Source organism: Mobula hypostoma, chromosome 2 (assembly GCF_963921235.1).
Source record: "Mobula hypostoma chromosome 2, sMobHyp1.1, whole genome shotgun sequence".
Classification (NCBI taxonomy): domain Eukaryota; kingdom Metazoa; phylum Chordata; class Chondrichthyes; order Myliobatiformes; family Myliobatidae; genus Mobula; species Mobula hypostoma.
Window position 1 is genome coordinate 230398019 of NC_086098.1, and position 18979 is coordinate 230416997.

Here is an 18979-nt window from a genome sequence, read left to right on the forward strand (position 1 = left end):
ACAGATCCCACTCAGCCAATTTCATGCTCCACAAGACCAAGGTCCCCTACCAGCCCAGTCTTTCCAGCAATTTATAGTCAAGTTTAAGAGAGTGTTTGATCTTCTAGTACAGGATTAGGAGGCTGTTCACTGGCTCCTGGACGCATGCCAAGGGAAACAGACAGTGAGGGACTATGCACTAAAGTTCCACACGCTTGTGGTTGACATGTGGTCCTCACTTTGCTTTCCAGAGTGGGCTGGCACAAAGATCCAGCATAAGATAGCAATACAAGATGAACAAGATAGCCTGGATGATCTGACAAATCTGGCTATTTAAATAGACAACCAGGCAACTTGAGTGGTGCACAGAAAGAATGACCAGAGCTTCCTGCTCTTTCGAACACCCGCTCCCTCATCACCGAGTGCACAGTTCGTGAAGAAGCTTATGCACCAGGGTTACATGCACCTATTTCAGAAGGAAAGAGATAGGCGCAGGGGAACAAGTTTCTGCCTCAACTCTGGCACCCCAAGACACTTCCAGGCATCAAATCCCGCACCAATTAGAAAAGGATTCACATCTGCAGGAAAGGATGGTTGATGGGTCAACTCTTCCTGCTAGCATATTTCCCCAAGAGCGTATTTCCCCCAACTTCTTTGTCACGGGGATCCCTGACCCATGAACCAGGTATTTATTGACCCCAGGACAGCGGTAACCTCCTGGATATCTCTCTGGATCAAAGATGAAGAGTTCCAACTCAGCAAGTGAGAGAGAATATTGACGTTAAGGTTCTGAGTGGTTGGCCTCTGAGCCACCTATCTACAGAGCCCCTCCAGCTTGTGCTAGAAGGCAACCATAGAGAGCAACTTTCCTTTCCTCTTGTTGATTCACTTAAATTGCTGCTGGTGTTTAGCCTTCTCTGGCTATCTGAACACAACCCACTGATCAATTGGTCCCCAAAGGCGCTCTAAATGTAGGGACTGGCACGCCTGTCTACCTGTCTGGGTCCAACTCGAGCTCCTGTCAGTGAATCCCCTCCTGTGCCAACTGCTAGGTGGACATGTCTTGTGTTCCAGTTGAATATGCTGACCCTCTTGAGGTCTTCAGTCAGAAGAAGGCCACTTCCCTGCCTCCGAACTGGTCATATGACTGCACCATCGACCTCTTCACTGGTACCAGTACTTCCCGGGGCCGACTCTTTTCCCTCTCTCATGCTGAAACTTTGGTCATGGAAGAATACTTCAAGGAAACATTGGCATTAGGATTTATCCACACATTAACCTCGGCAACAGGAGCAGGCCTCTTTTTTTGTGAACAAGAAGGGTGGCAACCTCTGTTCCTGCATTGATTATCGCCATGTCAATGTTGTTGTTTGTCCATCATGACGTCCATTATGATGGTGTCGAGACTAGCACGTGATTTGGATTTAAGTGAGGGAGAGTTGCGCAGCGTCAGCCTCACTCTCTCTTCCCAATTCCCATCTGGATCCAGTGGCAAGATGGAGTCTAGACGGCTGCAGATGGGACTAGGTGCAGTGGATGACCAGGACGTCTTCTGTGTCTTGTCCTGCTCTACACTTTCCATGACGCTTGCAGAGACCGCCTTCTTGACTGTTGGACCTTCCATTGGTCTCATCCGCTCAATCCGCCGGAGTCTGTCTTCACATGCTGGGATAGACAACTCCCTATCTCACTGAGGGTTTGAGACCCGTCGGCTACCCTCACCTGGTTTAGCCGGCTTGTTGAGGCCGTTGCCCGGGGTATGGCTGCTGTCGCATGCAAACAGCTGCGGGGAGCCACAGGTGAGAGCTGAGTGCCAGGTGGGGACCAAAGGTGGACTAACCGCCCTGAAAAGGACGCGACATGTTCCACCACCAGAGGTGCTACCCCTCCCTGACACCCCATACACCTGCCATGTCAATAACATTACAGTGAAGAACTGCTAACCTCTTCCCCTGCTTGTCTGAGTGTTCGAAAATCTCCATGAAGCAACCATGTTCTCCAAGATAGATCTGTGCAATGCTTGTAACCTGATTCATATCCAACAAGAGGATAAGTGGAAGGTAACATTCAATACCTCTACCGGCCATTATGAATACTTTGCGTTGCCTTTTGGCCTGGCCTATGCCCTTGCTGTTTTCCAGGTTCTGATCAACGATGTGCAAATTGAATTTGTTTTTGTGGATTTTGATGACATTTTTCATCTATTCCTGATCTCCTCAGGAACACATCCAGCATGCCTGGAGGGTTCTCATACAGCTCCAACAGAACAATGTTTCTGCCAAGCCAGAAAAGCATGAGCTCCACAAAGAGCAGGTGTCATTCTTGTGCTTTATACTCACCCCTTCCAGTGGTCAAATGGACCCATTAAAGTTCAGGCAATTACAGAGTGTCCCAGACAAGGTGAGATGCTTCATGGGTTTGCAAACTTTTATTGCTGCTTCATCAGAAACTTCAGTTCTATCACACCCACTATAATTGCTCTAACCAAGAAGACCTCTGCAGGATTCCAATGGACAAAGCATTCTCAGAACTAAAGCAATGCATCATTACTGCCAAAGTGCTGTAATATCCAGACCCGAAGTCATCGAGGTCAATGCGTTAGAAGTCAGATCCAGGCCCAGGAGGGTGACCTCTCAATTGGCTGTTTGTTCCTGCCACTGTGTACCCCAGACCCTAGAATTTATATATAAATTACTTTGATGGCCATCTATGTCCTAGGATGTTCTGATCTTCACCTCTTCTTGTCCCACTTGTGCTCAGAACAAGACATCACATTAGTGCCCTGCAGGTCTATTGTTTTTGATTTGGTTTTTAAATCTACAGCACATTACAGGCCCTTCAGCCCACAATGTTGTGCTGATCATGTAACCTATTTTAGAAACTGCCTGGAATTTCCTTGTGGAATAGCCCTCTATTCTTCTAAGCTCTATGTACCTATCTAAGCATCTCTTAAAAGACCCTATTGTTGCAAATCTACCACCATCGCCAGCAGTGCATTCCAAGCACCCACCACTCTCTGTGTGAAAAACTTACCTCTGACGTCCCCCCACATATCTACTTCCAAACACCTTAAAACTATGCCCCCTCGTGTTATCCATTTTAGTCCTGGGAAAAAGCCTCTGGCTATCCACACAATCAATACCTCTCATCATCTTATACATCTCTAACAGGTGACCTCTCATCCCCCGTTGCTCCAAGGAGAAAAGACCAAGTTCATTCAACCTATTCTCAAAAGGCATGCTCTCTAATCCAGGCATAATCTTTGTAAGTCTCCTCTGCACTCTATAGTATCCACATCTTTCCTGAAGTGAGGCGACCAGAACTAAACACAGTACTCCAAATGGGGTCAAACTAAGGTCTTATATAGTTGCAACATTACTTCACGGCTCTTGAACTCAGTCCCATGGTTGATGAATGCCATCACACTATACTCCTTCTTAACAACATTGCCAACCTGCGCGTCAGCTTTGAGTGTCCTGTGGACACCAACTCCAAGATCTCGCTGATCCTCCACACTGCCAAGAGCCTTAACATTATATTCTGTCTTCAAATTTGACCTACAAAAATGAACCCAGTGCTGTATCTTATCAATGTCACGTTATAACCTCTGACAACCCTCCAGACTACCCACAACACCGCCCAATATTTGTGTTTTCAGCAGACTTATTAACCCACCCTTCTACTTCTTCATTCAGGTAATTATAAAGAGGAAGTGTCCCAGAACAGAATTTTGCGGAACATCATTGGTCACCATCCTCCATGAAGAATACGAACCACGTACGAGTACCCTTTGCCTTCAGTTTGCAAGCTACTTCTGGATCTAGAAAGCAAGGTTTCCTTGGATTCCTTGTCTCATTACTTTCTGAATGAGCCTCTGCTCTGCCCACTATCTGTGCCTCACCACCCTGTCCCAACTCCAGGTGGATTTCATCACGAGCCTGCCTCGGTCAGTTAGAAACATTGCCATTTTGGTAGTTGTAGAATGGTTCTCCAAGGCTGTCCACTTCATTGCTCTCCCCAAGCTCCATTGACTCATAGGACTGCCACCTTCATGATTCAGGCTGAACGGCTTCCCTCAGGACATAGATTATGATCGAGGACCACAGTTCACATCCTATTTTTGGAAGGCTTTCTGTTCACTTTTGTAAGGCATGAAAATGCCTGACGCAGGCCACTTATGGTCTGAGTCGACGTTCCCCTCCCTTTGTGAGCCACAGTGAGCCTCACATTAGGTTTACATCCTCAATCTAATGGGCAAACTCAGAGAGTGAATCAAGAGCTGGAGACAACCCTGCACTGCCTAGTTTGTTCCAAGCTTAGGAGGATTAATGGTGCCCAACAGCGACTCCTTTGCTTGTATCTTTGGAAACAGCTCTATTTCCATCTTTAATATCTCTATTTTTCCCTTTCAGGGTTCTTTTGAATAGCCTTACCTGGAGTTACATGCTGACTTCGGTTCTTTGTGGGAATGGGACCCGCTCTTGGGGTTTCACAAATGGCCATTATTTGGCACGTCAAAGGCTCGGCCTAAGAGTTCGGCCTGCCTTCGGAGAGCTGAGACCTCATGGCTCTGTTCGGTGTCCAGGCAGATCAGTGTGTCAAGGGAGATGGACGATCTAGGGCTGTGTACCAAGAGGCCCCAGATCTTTGGGCACAGAGCTCGGGAAAAGCGATGCAACGGACTTTTAACATTGTAAAGCAGTGAGTTGTTTGTTACGTCTCCCCTCTCACTGTGAATCAGAGACATCTCTTTCTCCCTTATTAGGGAGAGAGAGAGCCTGTGGTATGTCGAATACCGGGTGAACAAGTAGTCTTTGGAGTACTACAAGTCTGTGCTCACACTTGAGTGCTTGGTGGTGGGTGCCAATGCTTTTTTTTTGCCGGTGGGAGAGGGGATTGTTGCTTGCTGCCGCTTCCACGCGGGAGGGAGGGGAGCTGGGGGTGACTGTGGGGTTCTAACATTTAACTGTCATTCATTCCTTGGAAGCACTCCTCTGTTTTCGTGGATGGTTATGAAGAAAAAGCATTTCAGGTTGTACAGTATATTGTGTACATTTCTCTGACATTAAATGTACCTTTGAAACCTTTGAAAACCCATGATCTGGAGCTCCCAGCTCCCAAATGGTTTGGATAGAAGTTGTCCACAAAAACCTCCAGTCACCCTCTAGTGGCATCTTCTCCTTTGAATGACAGAAGGTATTCTAGCTACCACTCTTCCTTAACCAAGAGATTGACAAGGGCATTCCTGCTATTGAACACTTGGTCTAACGCGCTCAGAAAGATTTCAAGGAAAGTGCTCCAAAGTGCATTGCAACAGTTGATATGTAATCAGTACTCAGCAACATGCTGGGTATGAAGGCTCACTGGGGAAGAACTTTTTAAATCATTAATTATCTCTACCTCCAGGGACGAACTGGCTTCATCAGTCTCTGTCTAATCAGAAGCCCCTCATTCTGTAAGTAGTTCCTTGCCAAAGTTGGCAGGAAGATTTATAATATTGATTATCCAAAGCACAACAAGAAGAGAGTCTCTATCACTCTACTTCAACGCAAGAATTGATGGAGAATAGTGACTTCTATACTAAGGAACCTAAACAGAATCTTTCCCAGGCAAGAGCTATTTGCAAAGCAATGCTGAGGGACAGATTCATTCAGGTCCAAAGAGAAAGCTTTAACAAACTACTGATCAGCATTGCTATAAATATGATCTATTGCATACAGTAGCAGATAGCAAGATTAGTTGAACATTCATCCACAAAAGCATATCATTTTTTTGTTATACTCATTAATTGTAGAACTTAAAATAAATGCACTGCTCTGAAATTAGGAAATGGAATTCTGTTTTTAACATGTAATCGGTAGAAAATCAAAGCTATATATCACATAGTGATTTCATAATAATATACATATTATTCGCATGATTAAATTGTAAAGTTATTGTCATGATGTGTGCTGACAATGTTGGAACCCAAGTACAGAGGACAGACAGACTCCGATGTAAAGACAGCAACTAGACTTAATTTATAAGAATTCCAATAGAACATCAGTAGCTCAGCTGGGTGACATGGCGAGATGTAATTTTCTCAAAACTAGGATCCCACAATCAGCACTAAACAGGCATCTGCTTAAAAAATACAAGTAACACGGAATACCCAAGCCTAGCAAAATAAGCTCAATTTTCAACTGAAACTACTAGGAGACTGCATTACAAAGAGCAAGTTGCTTGAGAAAAGATGCAGGGAAATCAAAGAGATTAATAATTCTTATTAAATGACAATTAACCAGTTCAGGCACTCGTAAAAATATCGGAGCCCAAACTCACCAGCTCTCTACCCAAGCCCAAAGAGCTCATTAAAATAATGGATATCAAGAATAAACTGTCGCTTATATCCTAAGCAAGTGATTCTAATTTATAATAATTTGGCACCTTTATAATATAGACAATGTTATGTTTGTATATAGTACAATGATAATATCTCCAGTTCAAGACAACCACAACTCACACAACTTATCTCAACCAGGTTCAATATTATTATGGTTATTGATATTTCTCATATCACCATCATGGCTGCACTTACAAACTATTTGCCATCAACTGTGAAGTTCACAGGAATATCCTGAAGTTGTGACTGCTACTGTATAAATGCATAAATGCCAGCAAGTGTAATGGATGACAATGCTGTATGATTGTGCAGACTACTGAGAGTTTTCCCTACTGTTTGCCACAGGGAGCGTCACCAGAAAAAATCTTCAACCACCTCGTTCTTGTGGACAGATCCCCAAATCGCTGTGTGGAATCCATAACCTGGAGCAAATTAGACTTGGTTGTAGGAGGGGCAGGACTGGTAGCAACAGTAGACTCCAGTGCTCATTGCTTTAGACACGATAGAGCAGGAGGAATTAAAGGAGCCGGGGTGGCTTTATTACTCAGGGAAAATGTCACGGCATTGCTCAGTCAGGGCAGACTGGAGAACTCATCTGGTGAGGCGTTATGGGTGGAACTACGGAATTTCAAAGGTATGACCACGTTAATAGAACTACATTACAGATTGCCCAACAGTCCGCAGGATTTAGAGGAGCAAGTTTGTAGAGAAATCACAGACTGTTGCAAGAAGCATAAGGTTGTTGTGATTTTAACTTTCAACATATTGACAGGGACTGTAAAAGGACTAGCCAGGACAGAATTTGTCAAATGTGCTCAGGAGCATTTCCTTATTGAGTATGTAGAAGTCCCAACAAAAGAGTATGTGATACTTGATCTGCTGTTAGTGAATGAAACACGGTAGGTGACAGATGTTTGAGTAGGGGAACACTATGCATTTAGTGATCATAATGCCATTAATTTCAAAGCAAATATGCAAAAAGATAGATCTGGTCCATGGGTTGAGATTCTAAATTGGAGAAAGGCCAATTTTAATGCTGTCAGAAAGGACCTGACAAGTGTAGCTGTTTAATGGCGAAGGTGTACTTGCTAAGTGGGAGGCCTTCAAAAGTGAAATTCTGAGAATACAAAACTTGCATGTGCCTGTCCAAATAAACGGAAACAATAACAGTTTAAGGAAACTTGGTTTTCAAGAGATATTGAGGCCCTGGTTAATAGAAAAAGGAGGTGCGTAGCAGGTATATGCAGGTAGGAATAAATGAGGTGCTTATGAAGTATAAGAAATGCAAGAGAGCTCTTCAGAAAGAAATCAGAAGGGCTAAAGGTAGGCAAGAGGGCTGAGCAGGGTCCGCTGTTGTTTCTTATCCATATAAATGATCTGGATGATAATGTGGTTAACTGGGCAAGCAAATTTGCAGATGACACCAAGATTGGTTGTGTAGTAGATAGTGAGGAAGACTATCAGAGCTTGCAGCAGGATCTGGACCAGCTGGAAAAATGGGTTGACAAATGGCTGATTGAATATAATTCAGACAAGTGTGAGGTGGTGCACTTTGGTAAGGCCAGCCAGGGTAGGTCTTACATAGTGAAAGGTAGAGCACTGAAGTGTCTCGTAGAACAAAGGGATCTGGGTATTCAGGTCCATAATTAATTGAAAGTGGCATCACAGATAGATAGGGTCTTAATTAAAGTTTTAAACGTATTGGTCTTCATAAATCCAAGTATTGAACACAGGAGATTGGATGTTATGTTGAAGTTGTATAAGACATTGGTGATGTCTAATTTTGAGTATTGTATGTAGTTTTGGTCATCTACAGGAAAGATGTAAATAAGGTTGAAAGAGTACAGAGAAAATTTACAAGGATTTTGCCAGGACTGGAGGACCTGAGTTGCAAGGCAAGATTGAATAGGTTAGAACTTTATTCCCTGGAATGTAGAAGATTGGCTAAGGGAGAAAAGCGAAAAGATTAAAGGGAACATGAGGGTAAACACCTTCACTTAGAGTTCTATGAGAGTGTGGAATGAGCTGCCAGCACAAGTGGTGTATGCAAGCACTATTTCAATGTTTAAGAGAGGTTTGGATAGGTATATGGATGATAGGGGTATGGAGGGCTGTGGTCCCAGTGTAGGTTGATGGATCTAGGCAGTTTAAATGTTTCAACACAACTGGTTGAGTGCAGGGACTGTTCCTGTTCTGTAGTTTTCTATGATTTTATTTCTCCAACAGTGGATCTCATCATCAATGAATGATCATAGCAAGAGAAATGCAAGGAACCACAGTACATGGTCTTTTTCTGTCCATGAAAGCCTTTGATCTTGATCTGTCATAAACGCCAGTAAAGCACCAGATCTTTTTCCTTTGATTTTGATTCCACATACTGGGCATGACAGTGGAGCAGTCTCTCCAACTTCAACTGCCCATGTGAAGCCATAAGAGATGGGGGAATATCTTAAATGGACTTTTTGCACCTGTATTTACTTAACAGATGGATACAGAGTCTACAGAAGTGAGGCAAAGCAATAGCGAGGTCATGAACCCTATACAGATTACAGAGGAGGAGGTACTTGCTGTTTTGAGGCAAATAAGGATGGAAAAATACCCAAAGCCTGACAAGGTGTTCCCTCAGACCCTGTGGGAGGCAAGTGAAGAAATTGCAGAGGCCCTAGCAGAGATATTTAAACCATCCTTAGCGACAGGTGAGATATTGGAAGATTACAGGATAGCCAATGTTGTTCCACTGTTTAACAAAGGCGCTAAAACTAAACCAGGAAATTATAGGCTGGTGAGCCTGACATCAGTAGTGGGAAAGTTATTAGAAGGTATTCTAAGGGACCGGGTATATGAGTATTTTGATAGACAGGGATTGATTTAGAATAGTCAGCATGGCTTTATGCGTATTAGGTCATGTCTAACCAATTTTATAGAGTTTTTCAAAGAACTTACCCGGAAAGTTAATGCAGACAAGGCAGTGGATGTTGTCTACAAGGATTTCAGTTGATAAAGGCCCACATGTGAGGTTGGTCAAGAAGGTTCATTCGCTTGGCATTCAAGATGAGATAGTAAATTGGATTAGACTTAGGCTCTGTGGGAGAAGGCAGAGAGTGGAAGTAGATGGTTGCCTCTCAAACTGGAGGCGTGTGACTCATGGAGTGCCGCAGGGATTGGTGCTGGGCTCGTTGTTGTTTGTCATCTGTATCAATGATTTGGATGATAATGTGGTTAACTGAATCTCAAAATTTGCAGATGATACCAAGATTGGGTCCGTTGTGGCCAGTGAGGAAGGCTATCAAAGATTACAAACTGAGCCAGGTGGAAAAAAAGGCTGAAAAATGGGAAATTGAGTTTAATGCACACAAATTTGAGGTGTTGCACTTCGGTGTAATGTATTGTGTGAGTATTCATAGCGTCAGAGTGCGTATGACGTCAGGACATGGAGAAGTAAAAATGGAAGTCTGGTGAATAAACGTGGTTGTTCAATCTACAGCTGTGTCCGAGTCACATCAATATTACATTCGGGAGGATCAACCAGGGTGTGTCTTATACAGTGAGCAGTAGGGCACCGAGGAGTGCAGTAGAACAAAAGGATCTGGGAGTACAGGTCCATAATTCCATAAAAGCTGTGTCACACATAGATAGGGTCATAAAGAAAGCTTGGCACATTGGCTTTCATAAATCAAAATACTGAGGAAAGAAGTTGGAATGTTATATTGAAGTTGTATGAGATGTTGGAGAGATTGAAAGAGTACTGAGGACATTTACAAGGATGGTGCTGGGACTGGTGAACCTGAGTTATAAGGAAAGATAGAATGGGCTAAAATTTTATCCCCTAAGACTTAGAAGACTGAGGGGAAATTTTATAGAGGTATTCAGAATTATGAGGTCTATCGATACGATAAATGAAAGGAGGCTTTTTTCCACTGAGGTTGGTTGAGTCTACAATTGGAGGTCATGGGTTAAGGGCGAAAGGTGAAATGTTTAAGTGGAAACTTCTTCACTCTGAGGGTTGCGAGAGTGTAGAATGAGCTGTCAGCGCAAGTGACGGATGAGATTTTGATTTCAACTTAACATTTTGGATAGGTACATGGATAGAGGGGTACGGAAGGCTATGGTCTGGTGAAGGTCAATGGGAGTAGGCAGCTTAACTAGTTCAGCATGGACTAGATGGGCTGAAGGGCCTGTTGCTGTACTGTAGTTTTCTATGGCTTTATATTTGCTTCATGATGGCAGAGACACCTTGATACTAACTAATTTGTCCATAACAGAGTGAATCCTTGAGAAGATCAGAGTCAAGCGATGTTTTGGGTAAAGTACCAAACACTTTGCTCAATCTTTCTCACTACATTGACACAGCTCAGCTCCAACTAACTCATCATAGTGGTAAAGCTCATACTCAGGACTAATGCAAAGTCATTCAGCATGCACTCTAGAGCAAGATTATATTTGAATAATCTGTCAATTAATATTCTGGATGCTTGTATATCCAGGGAGCCATCCTTCATATACTTGAGTGTCTGGTCTTTTATGCTCAGAAGATTTTAGATTACTTGTAGCTGCTTAAATTATCAGTTGAGACATGCTCCCTTTCTAAGTATATAATATTACATAGTTACTTGTCTACACCCAAAGGTTGAAGTTAACATTGAAACATTTAATCAGCAATTGTCATCCTTGTGATTAAAGAGTATAAAATCTCATAACAATTTTGAGATTCTCCAAGAAAGTACATCTTCCAGAACACCTGTTTTTTTTTGTACTGGAGAAAAGCATTCTACATCTACAATTCCAGTCTCCGTGTGTCTCATTCACAATCACAACAGTCAGGACCAGATCTTGGCCTCTGGCACACTGAGACACCATGGGGCACTGGAGATGGCAAACACCCTTTCTGCAAATTCTTCCAAATTCACTGAAAGGATGAATAAACCACCTTTAATATACCCTCCCAAGTTAACACTCCCTAACTGAGGCCATTATAAAAGAAACACAGCCAACTCTATTAGGCAAGCCACTTCATCTGCCTGCCTCACACCAGACTCCCAAAGAAGTACTCTGCTTCGAGATCTGTCACAGGTGATTATTTTAATAGACCTCAATAGGTTTCAATAGGTACATTTAATGTCAGAGAAATGTATACAATATATATCCTGAAATTCTTTTTCTTCGCAAATCTCCACAAAAATAGAGGAGTTCCCCAAAGGATGAATGACAGTTAAATGATAGAATCCAAAAGTCCTCCCCCAACTCCCCCACCTACGCACAAGCAGCAGCAAGGCAATGACCTCCCCCTCCTCCATCAGCATAAAAATATCGGCACCCCCCACCACTAAGAACTCAAGCTTGAAGCAAAATATCAGTAAAGATACAGACTTGCAGTACCCCAAAGACTACTCGGTCACCCGGTATTCGACATACCACAGGCCCTCTCTCTCCCTAATAAGAGAAAAAGAGGTGTCCCTGTTTCACAGCAAGAGGGGAGACATAACAAAACAACTCACTGATTTTTGGTGTTAGAAGCCTGTTGCATTGCTTTTTCTGTACTCCGTGTCACTGGGCACACTGCCAACAGCAAGCCTGCTGCTCCCGATCTTCCTTGTTTTCCCATGACGCATCAGTCAGCGATGGCGGCAGTAGCCTTGAATACGCCCACCTCCAGAGCCACGAAAATCTGGCACCCTGAAGGCACGCTAGTCTTCTAGGCCACGTCCTTAGCATACTGAAAAGTGGCCGGTCGTGAGGCCCATTCCTGCAAAGAACCGAAGTCAGAGTGTAACTCCAGTTCAGGGTCTTCAAAAGAACCTTGAAAACGAAACAAAAAGATATCAAAGATAGAAATAAAGCTGTCTCCGAAGATACAAGCAATGGAGTTGCTAATTAGCGCGATCTTCACTCAGTTCCGCCTTCAGATGCAATATTATTAAATATTCAATTTATAATAGCTTTCAAATGCCAGCGTAAGTCAGAGTGTTGACAGATTTTTCACATGGCAAAACAGGAGGCACAGATTTTCCATCCATCAAAGATCTATTCCTGCTCTTTTATGTGTAGAGTACTGTATGCTCACTCTCTCCCAATTGACTCGATTATGTCACAGAAGCCCACACTCAGTCTTGTGAACTGAATCTTGAATACTTCCATCCAACAAGTTCAGGTTCCAGACTGAAATCAGAACATACCCAAAATACAGCCCCTACAACTGGCGCTGGTAGGCAAAGTGGCTTCAACGACTTTCAAACTGGGTCATGTGTTGATCATGATGTGGGGAATTAGGAGTCTCAGCAAAAAGTCAATGCTCACAAAAGAACAGAATTGCAAACGGGAAATAGAAATTGAAGGGGACCAACTGGCCCTGCAGTTCAACAAGACTGGTCCTCTATCTCAATGCCCCTTTCTTGTTTTGGTGGATAATACAGGGAATGATAAATTCTAGTGAATTCTTGGCTCTGCAGTGCAGTAGAGATGAGGAGGATCATGTAGCGGAGAGGTAAATGAAACTCCATAGGTTGGGTTCCAGGCAACAGAAGTTTGTAACAGGCTCAGACCGGTCCAAGACATAAACTAAAAGAAAAATGAAAACATTGAATCAGAGGGATTCATTCTGGGATGAGTGACTCGCCTGTTGATGTCAGCTTGTAATAAAGAGAAAAGTTTGTTTGAAATCAGAATCAGAATCTGAATCAGGTTTATTCTTAACAGCATCTGTCATGAAATTTGTTAACTTTACAGCAGCAGTACAATGCAATACATGATAAATAGAGAAAAAAAATCTGAATTACAGTAAATATATATATATGTATCTATGTATATTAAATAGTTAAATTAAGATAACTAGTTAATGGTTCATGGGTTCAATGTTCATTTAGAAATAAGATGGCAGAGGGGAAGAAGCTGTTCCTGAATCACTGAGTGTGCCTTCAGGCTTCTGTATCTCCTTCCTGATGGTAACAATGAGAAGAGGGCATGCCCTGGATGGTGGGTGTCCTTGATGTCGGAAGCCACTTTCCTGAGACACGGCTCCTTGAAGATGTCTTGGATACTATGGAGGCTGGTACCCATGATGGAGCTGACTAATTTAATAACTCTCTGCAGCTTACTTTGATCCTGTGCAGTAGCCCAACCCGCAACCCCCCCCCCATACCAATTGATGTTGCGGCCAGACAGAATGGTCTCCACAGTATACTTGTAGAAGTCTTAGGTGACAAACTGCATCTCTTCAAACTCCTAATGAAATATAGCTGCTGTCTTGTCTTCTCTATATCTGCATCAATATATTAGGACCAGGTTAGGTCCTGTCCTCAGAGATCTTGACACCCAGGAAGTTGAAACTGCTCAGTCTCTCCACTTCTGTTCCCTCTATGAGGATTAGTTTGTGTCTCCCTGTTTTACCCTTTCTGAAGTCCACAATCAGCTCTTTGGTCTTACTGATGTTGAGTGCCAGGTTGCTGCTGTGACACCACTCAGCTAGCTGATACATTTTGCTCCTGTACTCTCTCTCGGCACCATCTGAGATTCTGCCGACAACAGTTGTATCAGCAGCAAATTATAATGGTATTTGAGCTATGCCTAGCCACAAAGTCATGAGTATAGAGAGAGCAGAGCAGTGGGCTAAGCACACACCCCTGAGGTTCGCTAGTGTTAATTATCAGCAAGGTGGAGATGTTATCACCAATCCGCACAGATTGTGGTCTTCTGGTTAGGAAGTCAAGGATCTATTTCTAGACAGAGGTACAGAGGTACAGAGGTCCAGGTTCTGTGGCTTTTCAATCAGAACTGTAAGAATGATGGTGTTAAATACTGAGCTATAGCTATTGATAGCATCCAGACATAGGTTTTTGTATTGTCCAGATGATCCAAGACCACGTGGACAGTCATTGAGATCTCGTCCGCTGTAGACCTATTGTGGTGATAGGCAAACTGCAGTGGCTCCAGGTCCTTGCTGAGGCATGGGTTAATTCTAGCCAGGACCAACCTCTCAATGCATTTCATCACCATAGATGTGAGTGCTACTGGTTGATAGTTGTTGAGGAAGCTCACACTGCTCTTCTAGGACACTGATATAATTGTTGCCCTTTTGAAGAAGGTGGGCAATTCCAGCTGTAGCAATGAGAGATCGAAAATGTCTTTGAATACCAGTTGGTTGGCATAAGTTTTCAGAGCCTTACTAGGGACTCCTTCATGGCCAGCTGCCTTGCTGGAATTCCTCAAATACAGTCTAACATCAGCCTCTGTAACAGGTATCAGAGGGTCACCAGGTGCAGCAGGGATCCTCATAGGTGTAGTTTTATTTTTCCTATTAAAGCGAGCATAAAAAGCATTGAACTTGTCTGGTAGTGTAGCATCACTGCTGTTGATGATGTTGGGTTTCCCTTTGTAGGAAGTAATGTCCTGCAAATCCTGCCAGAGCTGGTGTGCATCTGATGTCACCTCTAGCTTCGCTCAGGATTATTTCTTAGCTCCTGAGGTAGCCCTCCGCAAGGCGTACCTGGTTTTCTTGTACAAAACTGGGTCACCACATTTAAATGCCATAGATGTAGCCCTCAACAGACTATGATCCTTCTGGCTCATCCATGGCTTTTCGTTTGGGAATGTGCAGGTAAGTTTTCATAGGCACACACTCATCCACACAGGTCTTAATGAAGCCGGTGACAGCTGTGGCATGCTTATCTGGGTTTGAAGATGAATCGCTGAATACAGACCAATCAAAGTAGTTCTGTAAGTACTCTGGTGCTTCCCTTGTCCACACCTTCGGTCTCTGCCTATATTTAGGGAATAGAAGTACAGCCAGGTGATCAGACTTTCCAAAGTGTGTGCAAGGAAGAGCACAGTAAGTGCTAATGATGGTGTAACAATGGTCCAGTGTGTTGTTTCCTCTGGTACTACAAGTGATTTGTCAATAATGATTATTTAGTGACTTTTTCTATCTGGTCTGGTTAAAATACTCCAAAATGATGGGAAAGGTATCAGGGTGTGCTGTCTCATGCCTGTTGATTACATTGCTCAGTTCGTCTAGAGCCTGTTTGACATTGGCCTAAGGTGGAATGTACACCATTACCAAAAATATCACTGAAATCTCCTGTGGCAGGTAAAACGGCTGGCATTTGATAGTAAAGTGTTCCGGATCTGGTGAACAGGATTGGAACTGCACTGCCACATTTGTACATGACGAGCAATTGATCATGAAGCAAACCTCCTCTGCCTTTGGCTTGAAAAGACTCAGCAGTTCTATCTAAAGGTAAACCTGGACTCCTTGTGAATTCTTTCTGGCTGCATTTTCTCTCCTCCTGTACTCATTGATGCCATTTGTGAAAAATCTAGCTCTTTCAGTTCATTCAACCATTTGGTCACACATCCTCTGTGGTGGAAAATTTTACATTCACCACCCTAGGAGTGAAAAAGAATTCTTCTCCTGTCCATTGTAATGCTTCATTCTGCATCCTGAGATGGTGATCCCTTGTTCAGTTAATTAAATTAAGGCAGACATCCTTTAGCCAAGCACAACACCTGAAAAAGGAAAAGTGAATGTGTATTTCACATTGGCTGCCTATTGAGTAAGGGATTCCAGCTGACTACATCAACAGCCTTTTCTTTGTCTCATTTGGTTCAATCTCCAGAGGTTCTGATTTCACTACAATTTACAACATTTGCAATTTTCTCTGCTTATCGATTTTTTAAAAAAATCAACCACTAATATATTTTCATTATCAGACTGAAACAGTGTAGGTGGAAAAAGGCTGACTTTAATACCCAATCTGTAACAAACAGAGGAGAAAGGTTATCTTTGATTGCATTTACACGGATATCAGCAAGTACTTTTTATATTGATGATCTACACATTTGTAATTGTTCCTCCAATTTTGATGCAGGATTCATTTCACAGAAGGGTGAACTTCAGTGAGCTCACACTTCCCATCATTAACTTACTGACAACAGTCACCAGAGACTGTAATTAAGGTTTGAACCCTCCTGAGGTCTACTATTAAACGTAGCCATCAGTATCTGTGATAGATCCCCGCTGAGTTCTTTGCGTAGAAATGGACCTATGTTAGTAAAGGGCACCACAGGAAACAACGGCAATTGAGTTTGAAATAGGATCAGTTGGATCTAAATGAATGGCAGAACCGACTTGAGGAGCAGGGGTCTTATCCTGCTTCTATGATGCCTGAACAGAGTCCTAACTTCCATTGAGGTATCTACAATATACTCCAACACATGGCAAGAGAAGGTGACATGGGGAACAAAGATGACTGGGAAATCAACTGCATTCAGTATTTGGTCCAAAGACAAAGTTGAGTTCACTGCAACATGTACACACAGGGGCAATGATAAAACTTGCTTGTTGCAGCATCACAGGCACGTAACATTGGAGACATAAAAATTACAAGAAAAACATACATTAAATATAACTTATACAAAATGATGCAAGAATGAACAAATTTAAAACACAAAACACAGTATTGCAAAGTGATCATAGTGTTGTTATGCCCAGGAAGTATTTAGGGTAGTGCAGACTGGTTAAAGACCATAAGAACATAAGACCATAAAGCATAAGAACAGAATTAGGCCATGTATAGGATTTCAGGCTTCTTTACATCCTGTCTGATGGTAGCTGTGAGAAGATGGCATGGACTAGATGGCATCTTTGATGATGGCTGTTGTCTTCTATGCAATTCTACATAGAGTGAGTATTCAAGGAGATAGGTTAGTTTGGGTGAAGATTGCCAATGGAATAGATTTTTTAATGTATCAAAAAATATACAGCCGAAAAGTACCATTACCACTGCAAAACAATCAGTTCTTTATGTTTTACACTTTTGGATGGTGTAAGCTGGTTTTGGAGCTCGTCCTTATTCAAGGGATGATAAATTTTATGGAACATTGGTGGCAGAAAGCTCAGTGAGACCATGGGGTAACAAGAAACTACAGGTGTGATAGGTTAGATTTAATATACTCCCAGATAGGAGCTGTATACAATGGGAATGTTGGAGAGGGAATACATTTGTTCACAAAAGTTGGTGGAGTGCTGGTAGTGATGAGGTTGTAGAACAACCTTGCTGAGTTCAAAGTTTAAAGTAAACTTATTAACAAAGTGCATATATGTCACCATATTCAAACCTGTGATTCATTTTATTGAGGGTATTCACAGAAACATATTAGAATCAATGAAAAACTGCACCAAACAGGACAGACTATCAATGTGCAAAAGACAACAAACTGTGCAAATACAAAATGAAATTAAGAAAAAAATAAGCAATAAATATCAAGAACATGAGATGAACAGTCTAGAAAGTGTGTCCATAGGTTGTGGGAACAGTTCAGTGATGGGGCAAGTGAAGTTGAGTGAAGTTACCTCCTCTGGTTGAACGGCCTGATGGTTGAGAGGTAATAACTACTCCTGAACCTGGTGGTATGGGTCCTGAGGCTCCTGTACCTTCTTCCTGATGGCAGGAATGAGAAAAGAGCATGGTCTGGGTGATGGGGGTCCTTAATGATGGATGCTGCTTTCCTGTGTAGGCACTCCATGTAGATGTGCTCAATGATGGGGAGGATTTACCCGCGATGGACTGGGCTGTATCCATGAGGAAATTGTCCAGTCCTTTTTGGAAGACTTTTCCATTCAAGTGCTTTGGTATTTCGAGACCAGATTGTGATGTGACAGTCAATACACTCTCTACCACATACTTCTATAGAAGTTTGCCATGTTACACTGGTGATTGGAAATTGGTATTGAATACATCAGCTGAGAGCAGCTTGCAAATAAAAGAGAGTAGAGAGGAGATCCAGCAGGGTGTTGACTGGGATTGATATTTTAGCTTTGAGGAGTCACTGGAAAGGATGGGTTTGTTTACCTTGTGGAGTGGAGGGGGGCTGGGAAGCAGCTTATTGTCTGCTTGTATTGCACTTTCTCTTTAACTGTAATCCCATTGTCTGCATTCATTCAGTGCTTTTCTTATACTGTACTACCTCAGTATACAGATGTGATGAAATCATCTGATCTCTGTGGATGACAAAGTTTTTCACTGTTCCTCAGTTTATGTGATAATAAAGCAATTTACCAAATTAAGAACATGAAAGAGGTATTCAAAATTATAAGGGGAATAAGTAGGAAGAAAATATTCCCCATAGTCTAGCAATAAAGTGCATATAGTTAAAGTAAATGGTAGAAGGTTTAGAGGGGCCCTGAGGAAGATATTTTTACTCGAGTGTGGTTGTAATCTGGAACACACTGACTGAGTGGGAGATGGGAGATGATACTCTCATAGTATTTGAAATTATGTAGCTGAATACTTGAATCACCAAGGCATCAAAGGCTATGGGCCAATCTTGGAAAATGGGAATTGTACGGCTAGGGACTCAATGGTCAGCAAGAACGTGGTGGGCCAAAGAGCGTGGTCTTGTGCTGAAAACAAAATACAGCAAATAGGAAGAGGATATGATGACTAATCTATACACATTCGTATAACCATACACGGGAGGCTATTCAGCACATCGGGACCATGCTAGATTCCAGCATGGTAATCCCATCAGTCCCATAGCCACTGCTCTGCAATATTCTCTTTCTCACATACCAATTAATTCCCCTTTGATTTTTCCCTGCCATTAATATTCACTGGAGGTTGTTTT